At 38.9% G+C, this 20,480-nt stretch overlaps 1 protein-coding gene across 1 annotated transcript in view; it reads right to left on the reverse strand.

The window, feature by feature from the left end:
• Positions 1-17,475: 17,475 nt before the first annotated feature.
• Positions 17,476-20,480, reverse strand: part of LOC124619704 — a 39,637-nt gene continuing 36,632 nt past the window's right edge. Inside the window, exon 4 of the mRNA XM_047146261.1 lies at positions 17,476-17,587. The gene's annotated coding sequence lies outside the window, so the exon portion shown is untranslated. The remainder of the gene's footprint in view (positions 17,588-20,480) is intronic.

A 20,480-nucleotide genomic window follows, 5' to 3' on the forward strand; every position in this document is an offset into this window, starting at 1 on the left:
GTGAATCTCTAAAAAAATTCAACACAGTCTTGACAAAATTTGTTGAAAATGTCATACTCCCCTTAAAAGACAAAGACTCTGTGGGTTGGGATGGGATAACCATGAAAGTAAAACCATTGTTTGAGAAAGGTTCAACAGATGATACGGGAAATTATTGCCCCATTTCTATACTCCCTGTCATATCAAAAACATTTGAAAAAGTTCCTGCTTTACAGATACAAAGCTTCATCACACAGTATGATATCATTTCAAATAACCAGTTTGGCTTCTAACAAGGCAAAAACACAGTACATGTGATAAGTCAGTTTACTGAAAAATTTACTCCATCATTAGATAGGAAAGCTAAAGTTGCAGGAGTATTCTGTGATCTTACAAAAGTATTTGGCTCTGTAAACCATGCCCTACTGCTTTTCATACTCAACAGGTATGGAATAAGAGACATTGCTTTGAAATGGTTTGAATCATATCGCATGGAGAGGAAACAAAGGGTACTAATTACATCAAATGGAGCAGATTACTCTCACAGGAGAAAACTATGCCACAAGGTGTTCCTGAATGCTCAATCCTTGGACCAATTTTATTCCTGTTCTATGTAAATGACTTGCCTCTCAATGTAAATATTCATTTAACCTTGTTTGCAGATGATACTTCTGCCCTAATCTAAAATGAAAATTCTGACAATATTCTGCAGAGTGTCATAAATACGTTAAGTAACTTGGAAACATGGTTCAATGTAAATGGCTTAGGGCTAAACATTTCAATAATACACATGATGAGTTTTAAAAACAAACAGTCAAAAACTGAAGAAATCTGTATTACTCACAATAATCAAAAACTGGAAGAATTTGACTCAGTCAGACTCCTAGGAATTAATTTAAACAGAATTTTGAGCTGGAATTCTCATATAGAATGTCTAGCAGATAAATTAAACAGCCTTGCACTTGCAATGGAAATTTTAGCCTGTATAACTCATATGGACAACAGGAAAATAGCATACTACAGCTACTTTGAAACTGTTATTAGATATGGCCTAATTTTTTGGGGAAACTTAGGAAAAATTACACGAATTTTAAAGTTGCAAAAAAGAATCATTCATAACATGTGCACTGCACAGCTGAGTACATCATGTCAAGCATCATTTAAAGACTTAAAGATATTAACTGCCCCCTCTTTATATATCTCTGATGTGATTCTTTTCCTACACAGCAGAGCTGATTTATTTAAAAAAAAAAAAAAAAAAAAAAAAAAAAAAAAAAAAAAAAAAAAAAAAAAAAAAAATTGAACACTCATACAACATGAGACATAAAGAAAACTTTATGCTCACCTCACATCACTTAAAATTGTGTGCTCTGACTCCTCAGTATATAGCCATGAAAATTCACAACACTATAAAAGGCATGACATAATGAATATGACGATAAGTATTTTAAAAATCAAGTTACATGATTTTCTAATTGAAAGATGTGAGTACTCTGTGGGAGATTTCATTAAGGTCAAAGGGGTACTTTGAGTTGGATCCCTAAAACAGAATAAAAAATTTATTATAGTTATAGTGGATGTAAATATTGTAAGTTTGACAAATTTTAAATAAGTAAATTCTTCACAAAGTATTATTGTAAGTGTGACAAAGTTTCAAATAAGTGACTTGTAACCTTGACATGTCTCCTGTACCTCAGACATATGTTCTGAAATTCTGTATGTTATGAGATGAATAAAACACATTTCACATTTCACATGGACTGTGTAATGCTCCAGCTACCTGGGAGGTGCAGCTTGACACCTTCTTTGATACCTTGAATGGATGACATGTCCTTGCTGCATGGACGACACTGCTGTTTTGTTTCAAATGGTTCACATGGTTTAAAAATGACTGGATGGAAGTTACAGGTGACTCTCATTCAGGATGCCCTTTGACATCTACCGACAATGCTCATGTCAGGAACATCAACAAAACTGTGCATGCCAATTGAAGACCAACTATCGGAGAGGTTGCAGAGAAATGTAACATTTCAGTTTGCTCATGTCTTGAAATACAGATGCAGAATCTTAGAATGCATCATGCACAATGCATCTTGTATGGAATATTTTGAACAGACCTCATATATGCAATTATTAAACCACTTCATAAGAAAAGTGTCAAGACAACTTAAAAAATTATCATCCTGTTTCCTTACTGACATCCCAAAATATTAAAAAAAAGTAATGCACTCAAGAGTAGTCGCACACTTAAGTGGTAACAATTAGTTTGGATTCCAGAAAAGTTGTTGTTGTTGTGGTCTTCAGTCCTGAGACTGGTTTGATGCAGCTCTCCATGCTACTCTGTCCTGTACAAGCTTCTTCATCTCCCAGTACTTACTGCAACCTACATCCTCCTGAATCTGCTCCCTCTACAATTTTTACCCTCCATGCTGTCCTATGTGATCTACCCATCTAATCTTCAGCATTCTTCTGTAGCACCACATTTCGAAAACTTCTATTCTCTTCTTGTCCAAACTATGTGTCGTCCATTTTTCACTTCCATACAAATACTTTCAGAAATGACTTCCTGACACTTAAATCTATTCTCAATGTTAACAAATTTCTCTTCTTCAGAAACACTTTCCTTGCCATTGCCAGTCTACATTTTATATCCTCTCTACTTCGACCATCATCAGTTATTTTGCTCCCCAAATAGCAAAACTCCTTTACTACTTTAAGTGTCTCATTTCCTAATCTAATTCCCTCAGCATCACCCAACTTAATTCGACTACATTCCATTATCCTCGTTTTGCTTTTGTTGATGTTCATCTTATATCCTCCTTTCAAGACACTGTCTATTCCGTTCAACCGGTCTTCCAAGTCCTTTGCTGTCTCTGACAGAATTACAATGTCATTGGTGAACCTCAAAGTTTTTATTTCTTCTCCCTGGATTTTAATACCTACTCTGAATTTTTCTTTTGTTTCCTTTACTGCTTGCTCAATATACAGATTGAATAACATCAGGGAGAGGCTACAACCTTGTCTCACTCCCTTCCCAACCACTGCTTCCCTTTCATGTCCCTCGACTCTTATAACTGCCATCTGGTTTCTGTACAAATTGTAAATAGCCTTTCGCTCCCTGTATTTTAACCCTGCCACCTTTAGTCAACTGAAAATGCTATTTATACATTCACTCATCAAATAGTACAAGCCTTAAGCAATAATATATCACCTGTTGGTATTTTTTTTTATCTCACCAAGGGCTTTGATTGTGTAGATCATAACATTCTCTTAGAAAAACTCAAGTTTTGTGGAACTGACGGCTTCACTCACAACCTGTTTGAGTCATACTGTACAAACAGGTTGCAAAAAGTTGTACTGAATAACTCAGACAATGTCAGAGAGGTTGAAAATTTTAGTGACTGGGGTAAAATCACAAAGGGAGTCCAAGGGGATTCAATTTTGGGTTCATTTCTCTTCCTTATGCATGTGAACCATCTTCTAGTTAACTTTAAACAAGCAAAATTGGTACTTGTTGCCAGTAGTATCAGTGTTATAATAAAGCCCATTAGAGAGAAATTAACAGAAGAGTTAGTAAATGATATTTTCCAAAGGATTATTAAGTGGGTCTCTGAAAACAGACTCTCCTTAAATTCTGAAGAAACATGTTACATTCAGTTCTGTACAACAAATAGTGTCTTACTAACAATTGAGGTAGCACATGGCAGGTCTCAGTAAACAGCATAGAATGCTTGAAAATTTTGGGTGTACATACTGATGAAAACATTTCTACCTCACTCCATACATACCACACAACTGTACAGTTTTGGGGCCCACATGCACTGCTACCCCTCCCCAGTGTAGCCAACATTACAAGTGTTCCACACATTTGATGCCAACTTTCACACCAATCTTGCTATGGCATTTAATATGCCCACTTCTGCACCCACAAATGAGACACTTGAGTCAACTGCACTGGGATACCAGTGCATCTACATGACCTATCACTCTGTGCAGACTCTGGACAATGCACCAGTCATGGTTCTGCCCCACCACTTGGCACTCAATTGCGATTTTGTGCCTTCCTTCAGGAATTCATCTGCATCAGTCATGCAGTCATTGATGCCTCCATGTCAGGTTTTGCTTGGACTCATGTGCTGTCCCCTTGCACACAGATCATGGATGATGGATCAATGGCAACACACTTCAGCACCACTGCTTTTGTTTCATCTGTCTTGCTTCATAATGCTACTGCGCTACCCACGATGTGTTTGTCATGTGGCCATATAGGCTCCTTCTTCACACAATCTATGAGTGCTGTATGTCGTATTGCACCACCAAAACTACCAGACTTTCATCAAAACATTGCTCCTGTCACCATTGCACTGTTGATGCCAGTGGATGCTATTTCTCCAAACCCTCATATAGTCCACACTCTACTGACTTTGCAGCAAGCTCTGCCTCCATACCATTTTCTGAAGCTGCCACCATTACAAATGGACAACCCCATGACGTGGTTTACCTTGGTGGACAACTTGTTGGACATCCACAGAATTGTAGATGACTACAATTGTTTTGTTTGTTTGATGAACCATTTTCATGAACAACCCTATTTATTAGTTACCCATCTGAGCATAATAAATATGCTTCTGCTCATATGCTCCTCATTGAATGTCTTTCACGTATGCCAGTGGATGCAGTCTACAGCATCATTTATGACAAAATTTTAGGTGACAGAACCCCTTGCCAGCTATAACGACGCCTCCGAGTTCAGGTCACAGTGGAGGTCATGCTGGACTTAGCAATCTGGGCATTATGGTTAGTTAAACTGCTGCAGGAATTACAACTACAACTGCTCTCTCGTACCTCATCAGCACATGAGAATAAACTACCATTGGCTGACCAGGCATACACTATTATTTGATACCGCTGCCTACTTCCATCCCACATTGCAGCATCTGCTGTTGAGGTTGGTATACCAGCACCTATACATCCTCTGTTGGGTGGTAGAGATCAGGCACAGGCTCACCTTGAACATCATAATGAACTATAGGCGCCTAGTGGCCAGCAATGTGAACCATCAGCTGATTCTCGCCGGAGTTCACCGACTGTAGCTGAGCCAGCACGGACCCTTCCCTCCGCTTCCCTCGCCCACTGCTGTGGGAGAAGTAGTGATCCCAGCTGATTCATGCACAGTCCCACACTAAGTATATCCACTTTGCTGGTTCCACAAAACTTTTGGCGATGCTTCCTGCAACTGCTGACCACTCAGCATGTTCCCAAACACTTCATGGTGGTCACAGTAGGAATCATGATTTGCAAAGATACAGTCATTGCATTCAGTATGATCCTCTACTCCAAGAGGCCATCTGTGCACCTCGGATTTATGCTGGAATTGTCATTTCCTTGTCAACATGGGAGCTGACATTAATATTGTTCCATTCTCATTCACTGTAGTGGATGGAACACTGACCAAACTTTCCCTTAGAGCAGCTAATAAATCAGCACTTTGTGTTGATGGCATGCTCATGTTACCTATGAAACTCATCCCTGGTGAACCATTCATGTGGTCCTTTCAAAGGGTTGATATTGAAGACCTGGTACTTGGAACTGGTTTCCTGAGTCACTTTGGGCTGTCGCCTGACCTCCTGTCATCTGCTTTAGTATACCGTGCTTCAGGTACACATACTGCTTGCTCAGCTCCTCCCTCAGTCCCCCTCCACCTCAGCCCTCCAACAGTACTTACACAGCTCTCATTGAGTGCTCTTTTCTGGCAAACTGCCATGCCACTTCTGTTGCTCAGCTCCAATCCGAAAACTCTGTGGTCCATGATCTTCTTGCTCACAATGAAGAACTGAATTGCATTATCTTGATGGCTAAGAGGCCCTTACGGATTTGCGACACCTCATACACCAATGGTCTATCCCACTATATCCCAGTAGAAACAACATACATGCCCCGTATAACTACAGCACTCCTGCCTTAGTCCACACTGACAGTGTCTCAGGTTAGTGACCCTTTTGTGCTACCAACTCCTGCTCAAGACATCCCCTTGTCATGTTTATCAAGTCAAATGAATGCTATTACAAATGAGACAACACATAAGATTGATACAGCATATGGTCCTCCTGTGTGTCATAAAGCACACCACCTCCCTCCACACAAAATGTGTCTTGATAAAGCTGCAATGGATGAAATTCTGTGGGCAGGCATTGTTCGACCATCAGACAGTAACTGGTCTTCCCTCACACACTTAGTCTACAAGATGGTTGGGACAGCGCGCCTCTGCAGCGAGTGTTGTCACCTTAGTGTGTGTACTGTAACAGACAAATATCCTATTCCACATATTCAGAACTTAGAACATATTTTCAGTGTTTTGGATGGTCACAAGGCATATTTATGGATATTTATGGAACTGAGTGATATACCCAAAATAGGCTTGATCACCCCCTTTGGCCTTTACAAATTTTGTTACATACCAAGACCTCAAAAATGCAGCTCAGACCTGGCAGTATTTCATTGATTCACATCTCTTTAACTGCTCTTACTGCTATTCTGCCCTAGATGACATTCTCATTTTCTGCTCCTCTTATGAGGAACATGAGCCACACCTGGCCATGGCAAGTAACAGAGTTAAGATTAATCATGATAAATCACAACTTCGATGCACCTTTATTACCTTTCTTGGGTACACTGTCTGCTGAGGGGGTATATGCCCCCCAAAAGATCAGATATACTGCATTCATAGTCCGGCATAAAACACACCACCTTCCTCCACACAAAATGTGTCTTGATAAAGCTGCAATGGATGAAATTCTGCAGGCAGGCATTGTTCAACCATTGAATAGTAACTGGTCTTCCCTCACACACTTAGTTCACAAGATGATTGGACTATTTTGTGAATTGTGCAACTTGCTGATGATGGCAGCTATCCAGGTTCCCCATATGGGCTCATTAGCTGTGGAAATAAAACTTCTGATAATTACCTGGTTCAGTGGTCTTACAATATGATGAAAGCTTTTGAGGACACAAAACAGCTCTAGAATGTGCTGTCACTCTTGCCCACTGCTTTCCAGATGCTTGAATCTCTATTATTATGGATACAAGTAATTTTGGAGTAGGTGCAGTTCTTCAGCAACACATTGGTGACGCAACTCAGTCACTCCTCTTTTTTTACCAAAAAACTGTAAGTGGTTAGCTTTTGACAGGGAACTTCTTGCAATCTGTAAGTCTGTCAAATATTTCCACGCAGACGTTGAAAAAAGGAACATAACAATTTTCACGGATCATCCCCACTCATGGACACTATTCACAATGCTGCCATTGACCCTCCCTGATGCTGATTTTGGCAGGTGGATCTCATCTCTCAATACACAATGGACATCTGACATATCCCTGGCTCAGAAAATGTGGTTGCTGATTATCTGTCACGTGTCAATTCTATTTCATCTACTATAAATTTTGAAGAGCTGGCCCACTTACAGGACAATGATATCAAACTGAGGAACCTACATCAGAACTCTTCCACTTTGCTACAGATACTTTCTTGCAACCTATCAGGCTCGTCCAGGCTGTTATGGTGTGATATTTCTATAGGCATTGCTCAGCCTATTATCCTGGATGTTTTACACCTCCAGATTTTTGCAGCTTTGCATAATCTTTCACACCCTGGCTATTACATGGCTCATCATGGAATGCTTGTGTGGCCAGGTGTGAAGAAAGACTGCCATTTGTGGTCTTACGCCTGCATCCCATGTCATCACATCAAAGTCGGCAGGCAGTAGCCTCCTCTAGGCAAATTTGATGCCCCTAGATGCCAGTTCAGACATATGCACCTAAACCTCATAGGGCTGTTACCCATGTCTGTTTCAGATATATCTTGTCAATCATCAGTTGTATTACATGATGGATGGAGATGGTCCCTCTTGTGGACATTACAATGGATTCTGTAGCATGAACATTTGTATCTTCCTGGATAGATAGATTCAGGTGCCCTACATCCATCACCACTAATGAGGGTGGGCAGTTTGAATCACTGTTATTTAACAAACTCTGCATGCTCTGTGGTGTGGATAAATTTTGCACTACAGCATACCATCCTCAGAGTAATGGGCTCATCAAGCATTGTCACAGGGCTGTGAAAGCAGTTCTAATGTGCCGTGGCAGTGGATGGTTAAATGTCATCCCCTAGGTCATGTTAGGAATCTGCATGGCTTGTAAGGCAAACCTCCAGGCGTCACTTGTTGAGGTCCTGTGTGGCTAGACATTAGTTCTCCCAGTGAGTTCATTAATGTTGCTGCAACTGTTGACCTATCGGATCTCCCCACTCTTGTTGAGTGTGTCCAGTCACACACAGTTGCCACCTGTGTGCCTCTCCCAAGATCACATACCCAGAATTCTTGTACTCACGCTTGGACTCATGTGAGTTTATTATGCTACGAGATGACACTGTCAAACCGGTACTACAGGTGCCTTACTCTGATCTGCATTGGGTACTGGCACACATGGCTAATACTGTGGACATCCTCACCAATGGTTGAAGTCATGCAGTTTCACTTCAGTTAGTTAAACCAGCTTGGACGATCAAGGAATCTGTCCCACCACAACCTCTTGAGTCGAGTTCCCCACCATCATGCGATGACCCTGAGCCAGTACACACTACCCCTCTGCCTGTGCATCAATCAGATCTTGCATTTGTTGAGCCTATGCCAACAGTCACTCAGTGGTTGCATGTAATGATCCTCCTCCCTTTCCTCACTCAGACTGTGCATGTAATGATCTGACACCTCAGGTTCAAAAACACAGTGTGTGTGACATTCCATCATTGCAAGTGCTGTCACCTGCTGTTCCTCCCCTAGGGTGTTCTAGAGCTTCTCTCAAGCAACAATATCCCCCCCCCCCCCCCCCCCACACACACACACTGAATATTCCAGAATGCTGGTATTTATACAAAAATTGAATATTCCATAGTATAAGGATATTACAAATATAACGTACTTCAAGAATTTCCCAGAAATGATATGTAATAAATGTCAAATAATTTCTGGTGGTCAGGTTTGAGCTAACAACTTGCATCATACCAGTCAGTGATGCTAACCACTAAGCTACACTGCTTGCACCAAAGCTTGCAACATTGTTGCCCCCCCCCCCCCCCTCCTACAGCACCCTTCTGACTATCATTGATCAGATTTGCTTTTCCATTGACACTTCTGGGTGCCAGTGCAATGAGCTTTCCTTATAGCTCAAAGATGGATCACTCTTTTTCCTTTGTGTTTCTTCTGAGGCCACACTCACTTCACATATAACAATCCTGTGCACAATCCTCATCCCAGGTGGGGTGGATGCAGCTGGATAACAATGACACTCGGTACCAATGAGATACTCCAGATACGCGTCCTCCTCTTCGCTGGTCCTCCAACCGTGACCTCCCATGCCAGTCCAGTTCACACGTGCAGGATGACCAGTCTGTTCTCCTTACTGGGTGGTGGACTATCCTTCTCTAGTCCACCCTGCTGGGACCTCCCTGGCTCTTTGAAAAACAGTCCACTTGTGCCTTCACTTGGACCAATCATGGTATGGGTGGTCATGCTATCTTGCACGATCAGCCAACACCCATTGATTGGCCCACAACATGTTGGTAATTGACAACACCAATACCCACTTCCTTTCTCCAGTGTTCCACACTCCTGGGGGAGAGGGGGGTGGGGGGAGGATGCCTCTGTGGTGACCATCAATTGCCAGAGACTCTGGAGTGTGTTCTGTCTTGGGATTTGGTATGCTTTGGATCTTGTTTTGGACTGTGTTTGTTTTTGCTCAATCTATTTTATTTTCTGGTTATTGTACATGAATAAAGAGTGTTCGATCATAACTGTTGGTTATTTCTATCTGGAAGCTTATCAATGTCAATAGAAACTCCACTAACCTCCAGGATCCAGCCTACGAATTATATGCCAACATCCTGAATACAAGACTAAAAAAGTCATGAAAATGTTAATATCTGACAAACAGTGAGGTTTTAGAAAAGGACAATCTACTATTGACCATATTTTTATGCTGCAAAAAAGAGGTGAGAGTTCAGTAGGGAAACCTATCTTGCTTTTGTGTATTTTGAGAAAGCTTTTGATAATATGAATAGAAAAATGCTATGGAATACCATGGTTAAATGAGGTTATCCATCTCACCCCATAAATACTATTAAGTATATACATGAACACAGAAATTGTTATAGATATGGGAAATATAACATCAAAGCCGATGAACACAAACAAACAAAGGAATATGACACTCTTCAAAAAAAAAAAAAAAAAAAAATATATATATATATATATATATATATATATATATATATATATATATATATATATATACGCTGGCAGGTCGATAGACACACAAACAAACACAAACATACACACAAAATTCAAGCTTTCGCAACAAACTGTTGCCTCATCAGGAAAGAGGGAAGGAGAGGGGAAGACGAAAGGAAGTGGGTTTTAAGGGAGAGGGTAAGGAGTCATTCCAATCCCGGGAGCGGAAAGACTTACCTTAGGGGGAAAAAAGGACAGGTATGCACTCGCACACACGCACATATCCATCCACACATACAGACACAAGTAGACATATTTTCCCCCTAAGGTAAGTCTTTCCGCTCCCGGGATTGGAATGACTCCTTACCCTCTCCCTTAAAACCCACTTCCTTTCGTCTTCCCCTCTCCTTCCCTCTTTCCTGATGAGGCAACAGTTTGTTGCGAAAGCTTGAATTTTGTGTGTATGTTTGTGTTTGTTTGTGTGTCTATCGACCTGCCAGCGCTTTTGTTCGGTAAGTCACCTCATCTTTGTTTTTTATATATAATTTTTCCCACGTGGAATGTTTCCTTCCATTATATATATATATATATATATATATATATATATATATATATATATATATAAATTAAGTTAGCAGCAAATGGAAAATGTTGAACATAAAGGGAATTCTTTTAGATCATGATGCTAGACTAAATTTAATTTTATATGCAGATGACCTAATTCTGATTACAGAGAATGAAGATGACCTTCAAATGACAGTTTATAAGTTGCAGCAGAGAGCCTCAAATTACAGTCTAACATTTCAGCAGATAAAACAAAAATGATGGAAGTTCATGGTAGACAGCCAATAAGATCCAAAATAGCCTTGAATTATAAAATCTTGGAGCAAGTAAAGCATTTTAAATATCTAGGATGCATCACCACTTATCAATGTAATCATGATGTGAACCAAACATTAAATAAATGTACCTCCCTATGTGGAATTATAATAAAATGTTTGCAGACTAAAGCCAGGAAAGAAACCCAGCTGAATTTTTATAAAACAATAGCAATACCAACCCTTACTTATGGAAGTAAAGCATGGGCAACAACAAGATACCAATAAAGTAGAATATAGCCTCAAGAAATTTCATTTCTAAGAAGAATGGGAAGGTGGACAAGGGAAGATTGGAAAAGTAATTAAGATGTAAGGAAACATTTAGTAACATGTAACATAAATGAGAAAGTAAAAGAAAATAGGAGAAAATGAAAGGGACATGTAGAATGGATGGATGGAGAAAGATTCCCAGTAAAGGGTCTAAATTATAAATGTTCTGGAAGAAGAAATGTAGGAAGACCATGCAAGAAATGGGTACCATAACAGGCAATTGGCCTAATATGTGAACTGAAGAAGAAGAAGACGAAGAAGAAGAAGAAGAAGAAGACTGTTAACAGTAATCACATATACATGTACTATAAACTGACTCATTGCACATCATTTTGATAAAAGAATCATTCAGGTGATCTATGAAAAACGTAACTAACTGGCTCATTATCCCAGCTCATCTGTGGCCAGTTATCCTGAAATACTTCCATGATGCTTCAACATCTGGTCATTTGGGATTTGTGAAGGCTGTAGACAGAATCAGACTCAGGTATAACTGGCCAGATATCTTCTGAGCCATTAAACACTATGTGGGCCACTGATGATGATGATGGGAGCATGAGCTGCAGTTACCTCCAGATCATATGACACCAATCTCACCTGCAGCAGTGCCACTCTACTGAATTGCAACTGACCTCTTGTGGAGGTTCCTGAAGTCATAAAATGAGAATCAGTGGCTAACATTCTGACTGACTATCTCACCTGCTATGTCATCACCAAAGTTGTGCCAAGTACTGAAGCCCTCGAAATTGCAAAATTCCTTGTAGAATATATAAATTTCAATCATGGAACATAATATGTTATGATCTTTATGGTGGAAAACTTTTCCATTTGAGACTAATGTCAAAGGTAATTTCATGTTGTGACATGACCCATAGGATGAAAACTGCCTACCACTGATGGACGAGTGGCCTCACAGTGTGTTTTGTAAGATGTTGACCTATATGTTCTCAATGTGTTATGATGGCAAACAGAGAGATTGGGATCCCTTACTACTCATTGTGACATTCATATACAACACAAGCAAGACTCTACAGACTTCATACCATTCTTCCTGCTCCATGGTCATGAGGATACAACAAAAATTGGACACTGATATCATTACAACTGCGCAATACTCAAGAGGACTGTGTGAAACACCTCATCATCAGAATGAAAAAAGCAAGGCAACTGGCTTGCATGCAGACCCTAGACACCCAGCAGAAAGACAGAGAGCACTATAATGTCAGGCACCAGCCAGCGAGATACAGCCCAGGAGACTTGGTATGGATTTTTAGCGTGTGTGAAAAATGGGCCTATCAGAAAAGTTCCTAAAGCTCTGCTTTGGACTGTATCATATCCTTTGTCATTTGTTGGACATCACATATGAAGGGCAAGGATTATGATCCTTCATCAAGAAGACAAAAATGCAGATACATTGTCCACATGCTCTGTATGAAGCTCTACTACAGTCCAAGGTGCAGACTGATCGTGAGAGTTTCTAGGGAGTTGAAGACCCACTCGGCATTTGTGAAGATTCAATGGAGGTGCTACATTCAAGGCTCATCATAACAGCACCAGAATGTTAGTATCTGCCAGTGCCACCAAATGGAGGACCATTGACAAAATATAGATCTGGGGTGCTGTAGTTGGCTCCAATGAAAACTTTTGAAATAGCAGGTCACTGTTTCTCCTGGTGAGGCAACAATGTTGCAAGCTGTAGTGCAAGCAGTGTAGCATAGTGGTTAGCATCATTGGCTGGTATGATGCAAGTTGCTAGCTCAAACCTGACCACCAGAAATTATCTGTCATTTATTACATATCATTTCTGGGAGATTCTTGAAGTACCATATACGTATACAAGTAGGTTACTGTGTTAATTTATATTGTGACTCGTTCCATATCCATGCAATTCTTTTGTATGTCAGAACTACAGAACATGAATAAATAAATAAATAAATAAATATCTTATATTTTTAATATCCTTATGCTGTGGAATATTCATTTTTTGTATAAATACCAGCATTCTGGAATATTCAGTGTTTCTATAAATAGCTGCACTCTCCATGCAGGAGTTCAGTTCTGTTCTACTTTGGATTGGTGTTTGTAATAAATGTGCTTTCATTCGTAATTGTTGTAATTCATTAATAACCCTGGTTTAGGATTTTCATTTGACGTTGTTATAAAATCACACTATAATTTGTCATGAAATAAAAATGTGGTTTGTCTCGCTTGTATAGTGGCTATGTACTATACACCTAAAGTTTTTTCATCTCTCATATAACTTAGATAAAATAAAGTGCATTAACAGACTATATAAATGTTATATATCATATAAAATTTTAATTTTCTTATGAGAATAGTTTTCATATTCTCTTTATGGAAATTTTATTATGGTATAGACAAGACAGTATTGTATAATCTTGCATCATCTTGTGTATTTATTTTGTTACTCCCTTGTACTTATTTTCATTTACATAACTGTTTAATTATTTATTGTCTGTATCATGCACCTAATAATGTAGTGCATTTTCTCGTAGGTGATCTATTACATAACTGAATATTGTTATTATAATTTATCTAACTGTGCAGTGTAGCTGTCTTGTATAATTATATATACTGACTACAGTATTACTTAACTGTTTTGTTTGGTAGCAATGATTGCATATAAAATTCTCAAAGGTGAATAAAGCATCTGAATTTGCATTTGAGTGTTTACATTTAAATTATGTTAAGCAACTGTTTTTGAACAGTTCTCATTTATAACCAGTTTCATCAAATGATCAGATTGATTGATTCCTTATTTACAAGGCTGTATTTTCAATCTGTAGTGGCGTGTGCACTGCTCTGAAACCTCCTGGAAGATTAAAACTGTATGCAAAGCTGGGACTTGAACCCAGAATGAAATTACAATGAAATCTAGACCATTAGCTGCTTACAGGCGTTGATAAATATCAACGGGGACAGTTGAAAATGTGTGCATTGGTCGGGACTCAAACTTTGGGATCTCCTGCTTACATGGCAGACACTCCATTCAACTGAGCCATTGAGAATACATAGGATAGTGCAACTGCAGGGACTTATCTTGGGCACACTCCTCATGAGACCCACATTTCCAACTTACTTGTCATTATGAGCATCTTCTAGGCATCATCAGGGATGGATGTTTCAGTCTGAAATCAAGTAGTGTGGACACTCCGCTGAGTTCTGTTTCTTTGTTAATAAACAGTTGTTATTGTTACTTGTACATTTCAGTTATTACCTCTCGAACCCTTTGACACACAGACAGAATAGTAAGTAGGCTTCTGTGGGGTCGCTGGCATCTATATTCAATTTCTGTGGCATTCTTTCATTGGTCAGACAGATCTTTCACTACTTAGCTGCCTTTTTTGACTATCAACTCAGTGATGTAAGGAATTTAATAGATAGCGAAATTAACTCCAGATAAAAATTGAAATAATATCTGCTTGAGAACTTCTGCTGCTCTATAGAAGAATTTATGAATGTGTAATAATATATTGTGTGTATACATGTGCGTGTGTGTGCTTAAGATAGAAAGCTTGAAGTTAGTTTCATCTATGTAATAAATTTGATCTCTGTGAGCTTGTTTGATTTATAACATTCTTATCAAAAACAGATTCCTTGCATGTACAATATTACTATGTACCATAAGTAATTTCCTCCCATGTTTTGTTTTCTGATACCTGAAATACACATCTTTCAGTATTCACAACAAGGTCTATTTGTTTCTATTAAAATTTTCAACTTCTTCCATATGCAGAACTAATTTTTCTACTGTCACATATTCAACTGTAGCATGTATACTGTATGTTATGAACCAGGAAACTTTTTTGTGGGGTCATCCTCTTCAATTTTGTGATTGCATAGTGATTTGAAAACACCTTGGCAACAGGCTCAGATAGACACAATAGCTTCACTAAACCCAACTGCACAAACTTCTGCAGTTCACTCATGATATTTGGCAATAGTGTGACATACACTGATCCAGCTCAAGTTCAGCGGAAGATTGTCTTTGAAAGTACTGGCACAGATGGAACATTACTCCTCTTTCTCATCTGTATAGCACTTGGCATGGTTGCTTCCTGTCACTAGTAATGAATATGACAAGAGCTAAATAACCACTCAGCATTGAACATTATGACTGAAATGAACAGTATGTATTAAGTAAATAGCATGGTTCACATAGAATAAAAACAAGAAAATCACTGGCATGCAGCTCGCTACAAGTCATGTGCTTCACTTCAACTTGTTGCTGTGTATCTGACCTTGACCCTTCTTTGTTCATATTCCAAACTCTAGTTAGTCTTGAAGAAGGACATCATCTGAAAGCTTAACAACTTTTTGAACCTTTTTTTGTGCACATTGACCACACAGTGCCTTAATTATGAGAGTCATTCAATAATTAAAGAGACAAATTGGTCTGGAGAAAAAATATTTTATTTTTACAAAACAGTATTTTTTCTACTTTTCAACATAATCCCCTTGAACATTTATACACTTGTTCCAATGGGTTACAAGCTTTTTTATTCCAGCTGCAGAGAACTTTTTATCTTTATGTATTTTTGAACTGCTCTAGCCACTAGTAAAAATTTGCATGATTCATACAACCTTCACCATAAACTTTAGATATTTTACTAGATATATTCACTGGTTTCTCACCTACAGCAAGTAAAAAATGAATAACAGAATGTTGGTCAACTAATGTGGACGTTTCAAGTGGACTCGCCATCTTGAAATCTATTTTTCAGGTTATAAACAAAGCAATGTTGATACTTCAGCTGATCAGGGCTCATCCCAGTGATGCCAACTTAAAGCCATAAAAGTACCAAACTTGCCCTATGAACAGTTTTTTCCCCAGACCAATTTGTCACTTTAATTATTGAATGACCCTTGCATATAGTGAGTTGTTGCGTTCAATCGTTTCATTGTTCAGTCAAAGGAAAGGTTTTAGAAAAACAGTTTATCAGCAGAATTATGGGAAACAGCCAGCATTATTAGTCTGTATGCTACCAAATCAAACAGTCTGGTACAAAGTTCAAATAGAAGTTTCTCATATTACTCATTATGAATTTGGATGAAGGAGTTGCATCTGCATTTTGTGTATGTTGATACACTCTCTTTCCTTTTACTATTACATTAACAAGATACAAGATTGTGATCCTCAGTGTATGTTCTATACATTCAGTTATAATGACTTCCAGGTAAATGTTGCTGAACATAAGATGTCTGCAGATATATAATTAATTTTTCTTTATGCTAGTAGTAGAATATGTTCCTTTTTGGCTAAGAGGCTTTATATTTTGATGAAGTATGCAGAAGGAATGTTCGTTTATTAACCTGGTTTTGTTCAAGGCATGATGTAATATTCATAGTTTTAGTTCAAATGTCTCTATAGTTATTCACAGCTCTTTCTATAGAAATCACTTACTGGCACCCTAAAATGAGACAACGAAAACATTGCAAATGAATGAGATTATATGGAGAATCCTCTGTTAATAGTGTCTTTCCAATTAAAACAGAATTACTATTGGTGTTCCACTATCACTTGGATATGTTAGTCTACCATTTACAATTTTTATAGCAATATGAGTGGAACTGCATATATACAGCTCTTGAATGGAAATGGCAGAACATGTAAGAGCAGAATTATAAAGTATTATGTTCAAGATACACTATGAACTGCACATATTTAAGGACATATTGCAATATAAAATTTAATAAGAAAATATTTTCATTTAATGTATTGATAATTACACCATAATTGCAATCATTAAAAAATATAATGTTTATATTGACAATGTTTATGTAAAAAATGTGGATGTTGCAACCACACTTTTGTATTGTCTTTGAAATAAATATATTTCATACAAAGCTGTGTAAAGTAAGAAATAACTTAATACTAATTAGTGATTGACTTTCAAGACTATAATGATTTTTAACATTATAATGATTACTTCCATATCATTTTTATCATGGTTGTTAATATGACACCTGTGTAAATTGTTTGTAAAAATGTAGAAGCTACAGTTTTTAAAAGGTGAAAAAATGTTTCAAATTGTATATTTTTACACTATAATTCTGCTTGTGAATAATTGATATAGATAAGTTGTAATATTCTCACAAACAAGCTATATTGATGAGTGGCATCTTCTACAGCTGTTGCTGACAGTAACTGAAAAACTGGAAGATTAAATTAGATTAGTCAAACATTTTTATTTGTTTCTCCTTTTAAAATATGTTGCAAATTGATATATTAAAACACAAATCAGCCGCAACACTAATATCTAGTTTCTCTGAAGTTAATTTATATTGAGTGATGCATGCTGTGTAAGAGAATTTACAGAATTTCTTTTTTCTACTGTTCCTGTACGTTTTGGTGTCTTTTGATTAAATAGCTGTACCTGTTGTGAAGAAATTTGCTTTCAAATGAACATAGCACTATGCATCAATGCAAAAGGAACAGCTCAAATTTAACCATTCAGCTACACAGAGAAAACACCAATAGTATTTTTTACTTTGAGAGTAATCCTGAAAGTAAAATCTGAAATATGCTGGGAACACAGGGAAACTGTTCACGGGGTTGTTGCTATCCTGGAAGACTGCAATGAACTTCATCCCATCACATTCACTTCAATATGACATTTTTCACTAATAACAAAAATCACTTTATTTGAATTGTGATTTACACAATGACAAGGTGCAGAAATAATATGCATGTAAACTTTGTCTAAATGTTTAACATTCAGAGCAAGGATCAGTGTTATAGTTCAAAGGTCTTCAACAAACTTCCATTAGTCATTCACTCATTCACACATGACGTTTTATAAATACCACCATGAAGGAAAGCTTTGAGGGATTTGGAATACATTAATTTACACATTAACTGACAGAATCAGCCACCAACTGGTTCTTGTGTAAAGTATACTAACAACAAGTTGTGATTAACGTTAACACTAACACTAACAAATGTAGTATTTGCTTCTATATTACACTACTGGCCATTAAAATTGCTACACCATGAAGATGATGTGCTACAGATGCAAAATTTAACCGACAGGAAGAAGATGCTGTGATATGCCAATGATTAGCATTTCAGAGCATTCACACAAGGTTGGTGCTGGTGGCGACACCTACAACATGCTGACATGAGGAAGGTTTCCAACTGATTTCTCATACACAAACAGCAGTTGACCAGCATTGCCTGGTGAAACGTTGTTGTGATGCCCCGTGTAAGGAGGAGAAATATGTACCATCACATTTCCGACTTAGAGAAAGGTTGGATTGTAGCCTACCATGACTGCGGTTTATCGTATCGCGACATTGCTGCTCGCATTGGTCGAGATCTAATGACTGTTAGCAGAATATGGAATTGGTGGGTTCAGGAGGGTGATACGGAATGCTGTGCTGGATCCCAACAGCCTCTTATCACTAGCAGTCGAGATGACGAGCATCTTATCCACATGGCTGTAATGGATCGCGCAGCCACATCTCGATCCGTGAGTCAATAGATGGCCGCGTTTGCAAGACAACAACCGTCTGCACAAACAGTTCGATGAAGTTTGCAGCAGCATGGACTATCAGTTCGGAGACCATGGCTGTGGTTACCCTTGACGCTGCATCACAGACAGGAGCGCCTGCGATGGTGTACTCAGCGACGAACCTGGGTGCACAAATGGCAAAATGTCATTTTTTCAGATGAATCCAGGTTCTGTTTGGCGACATCATGGTGAATGCACATTGGAAGCATGTATTTGTCATCGCCATACTGGCGTATCACCTGGTGTGATGGTATAGGATGCCATTGGTTACACGTCTCGGTCACCTCTTATTTGCATTGACAGCGCTTTGAACAGTGGACGTTACATTTCAGATGTGTTACGACCCGTGGCTCTACCCTTGATTCGATCCCTGTGAAACCCTACATTTCAGCAGGATAATGCAGGACCGCATGTTGCAGGTCCTGTACGGGCCTTTCTGGATACAGAAAATGTTCGACTGCTGCCGTGGCCAGCACATTCACCATATCTGTCACCAATTGAAAATGTCCGGTCAATGGTGGCCGAGCAACTGGCTCGTCACAATATGCCAGTGACTACTCTTGACGAACTATGGTATTGTGTTAAAGCTGCATGGGCAGCTGTACCTGTACACGCCATCCAAGCTATGTTTGACTGAATGCCCAGGCATATCAAGGCCATTATTACGGCCAGATGTGGTTGTTCTGGTTACTGATTTTTCAGGATCTATGCACCCAAATTGCGTGAAAATGTTATCACATGTCACTTCTAGTATAGTATATTTGTCCAATGAATACCCGTTTCTCATCTGCATTTCTTCTTGGTGTAGCAATTTTAATGGCCAGTGATGTACTTTATGCAAGTATACAATTTAGGGAAACAGGACCACTCACCATGTAATATTTGGGGTAAGTGGAACTACTCACTACATAGCAAAAGCATTTTGTCATTGACAGGCACACACAAAAGAGAGAGAATAACAAAAAAAAAACCTGATATCTTTTGGAATTAATCCTTTGAAAAGCTAGAGTACAAAGACACACAAAAAACACATATTTATGGATGCAAACACACACACACACACACACACACACACACACACACACACACCACACTCTCACTCACTCAGACACACAATACACCTGTGTCCCTACATTGCGCCGGCTGGACACACAGTGCTGGGATTGCGTCTCCGGAGGTAGACTAGTGTGAGGTGGGGTTTGTGCCAGGCAGAGTGGTTGGAGGGAGAGAGGAGTGGTAGGCAGGAACAGGTGTTGTTGGTGGGTAGCTAGTGGCTCAGAGGGAGGTAGCTAGTTTGCCACCTAGGATACAGGAGAGATGGGTGGCAGGTGCACCGAATGGGTGAGTGACTCGTATGCTGGTGGGATACGGTGCATGATGAAGGTGATATTGAGAAATGGACTGGGAGGGGGTGACTGAGCAGAGGGAAGGGAAACTGCTGGGTAGAGAGGATTAACAGAGATTGAGGCCAGAGGAGTTATTGTTGTGAAGGTTGTGTTGCAAGTATAACTTCCATCTGCATAGTTCAGAAAAGC

This window comes from Schistocerca americana, chromosome 6 (assembly GCF_021461395.2).
Source record: "Schistocerca americana isolate TAMUIC-IGC-003095 chromosome 6, iqSchAmer2.1, whole genome shotgun sequence".
Classification (NCBI taxonomy): Eukaryota; Metazoa; Arthropoda; class Insecta; order Orthoptera; family Acrididae; genus Schistocerca; species Schistocerca americana.